Raw genomic sequence first — 2,500 nt, forward strand, 5'->3', positions numbered from 1 at the left:
ACACCCACACACACACACACACACTCACACACACACAACACACACACACACATTAACCCCTCACAACCCCCACACAAACAACACCTCACCCCCTACACACACACAGACACCCACACGCACACTCACGTATCCTAACCTCTCCTGTTCTAACCTTTCCTCACTTCCACCCTCATAATCCACAAGGGAATCCACGAACTTCATCACGATCGGCTTCTCTCATTTTCCATTATGAGATTCATGAGGGAGAGCCTGGGTGTAACTAGCGCCCTGATTAGACCTTGTTCAAGTCGCCCTAACGAGGTCGTTTGTGAGTGACCTCTCTTATGGAGCTTCTGTGCCTATATATATCGGTCTGTTTATTGTCTGTGTCTGACTGTGTGTCTATGTATTTTGGGGGTTTTGTTCTCGTTTTTTTTATATTTTTATTAGCATTTTTTTCTCGTTTTTCTTTACTTCCTTTTTCCTTCTTCTCTCCCTGTTCTCTTCACCTCGTTCTTTTCTCCGTCTCTTCCAACTTCTATTTTCCTCTCTCCCTTCCCAATCCTCCTCATGTCTTTCTTTTATTCTCCACTCTCCTTCCTTTTCTCCTCCATTCAGCTTCTACCCTCTTATTCCATTGTTTGCAGTCTTCTTCCCCTTCCTCTTTCTCCGTGTCTGTAGTCTACTTCAATCATCATCACCTCCTCCTCCTCCTCCTCTTCTTCTTCTTCTTCTTCTATTCCTCCTCTTCCACTTCTCCTTCTTCTTCTTCTTCTTCTTCTCCTCCTCCTCCTATTCTTCTTCTATTCTTATTCTCCTCCTCCTCCTCTTCCTCCTCTTGCCTCTTCTTCTTCTTCTTCTTCTTCTTCTTCCTCCTCCTCCTCCTCCTCGTCCTCCTCCTCCTCCTCTCCTCCCTCCTCCCCCTCCTCCTTCCCCTCCTCTTCCTCCTATGTTTGCCTCTTCTTCCTCCTCCTCCTCCCGTTCTTTCTAACTAATCCTCTCTCTCTCCTTCTCCTCCTCTCTTCTCTTTCTCCTCCTCTTTCTCTTTCTCCTCCTCCTCCTTCTCCTCCTCCTGCTTCTCCTCCTCCTCGTCATCGTCCTCCTCCTCGTCCTCTTTTTCCCCCCCCTCCTTCTCCTTTTCCCTTTCCTCCTCTTTAATTCTCCCTTTCCTTCATCCTTCCATCCTTTATTACATAACAATTATATTCCTTTTCCAAATGGATGATTTAGACATGCTAATTCATACTAAAGAATCAGTAAAGAGAAGCATTGATATTGTAATTAATGAATTGGTTAAAGAATGATAAAGATAGGGTAGAATCATTTGCAACATTTTTTTTAGCAATTGATATGCAAGTCAACCAAGGGCGTTAACAAAACAAAACAAAAGCTCCCATATTCAAATGTATTTTTTCTTCGTTTCTTTTATTATGTGTGTCGATCTCCTTCTCTCTCTCTCTCTCTCTCTCTCTCTCTCTCTCTCTCTCTCTCTCTCTCTCTCTCTCTCTCTCTCTCTCTCTCTCTCTCTCTCTCCACCCTTCTTCCCACATACAATTTCACCTTCCATCATCTATCTTTATCCCTCCTTTTCCACCTTTCCTTTCTCCCTTCAACCATCCTCTCCTCCACCTCACTATCCAACTTCTACCCTTCCCCTCCCTCTCTTTTCACCTCCCTCCTCCCTTTCCATTTCCACCCTTCCCCTCCCTCTCCATCTCCCTCCACCCTTCCCCTCACCCCTAACTCCTTTTCCACTCAAACTCCTCCACTCCCTCCCTTCCCTTTCTACCTCTCACTCCCTCCCCCTCTCCTTTCCCTCCCTTTCCTTCTCCACCCACCCTCTACCTCTTTACTCTGCCTTCCTCTCCTTTATCCCATTTCCTTCTTTCATTTTTCACCTCCTCACTCCTTCGCTCTCCCTCCCTTTTTACTCTCCATCCTTACCGTCCTTCCTCTCTCTCAACTTCCAATTTCACCCCTTCCTCCACCCCTTCCCTCAACCCTTACCCTCCTCCCTCTCTCTACCTTCCCCTTCGCCCTTCCATCCCCTTCCCCTTACCCTTTCCCTTCCCCACTCCCCCTTCCCCTTCCCCCGCACTCATTCCCATCCCATCACCCCTCGCCCCAAGAATACCTTCCACCCATCGTCTTCCCCTCACTCCTCGCCTTCTTCCCAACTCCCCCTCCCCTTACCCCTTCGCCCTTCCATACCCTTCCATCCTCGACACCCTTTCCCTTCCCCTCTCATCCTTCCCCTTCACCCGCCACTCCCCCTTCCCCCTATCCCATCCCCTCATCCCATCCCCTCATCCCCATCCCCTTCATCCTTCCCCCCACTCCCCTTCCCCTTCCCCTCATCCCATCCCCTTCATCCTTCCCCTCGCTCCCACTCCCCCTTCTCCCATTCCCCCCCTCCCCCTTCCTCTTCCCCCCCTCACCCCCGCCCCCAAGAAAACCACTCACCGAAGCACCCCGGCTAATTGGGAATGGCCGAGGAGCGACGGGAATCAGCGGTAACAAT

The sequence above is a fragment of the Penaeus vannamei genome, chromosome 1 (genome assembly GCF_042767895.1).
Source record: "Penaeus vannamei isolate JL-2024 chromosome 1, ASM4276789v1, whole genome shotgun sequence".
In the NCBI taxonomy this organism is placed as follows: domain Eukaryota; kingdom Metazoa; phylum Arthropoda; class Malacostraca; order Decapoda; family Penaeidae; genus Penaeus; species Penaeus vannamei.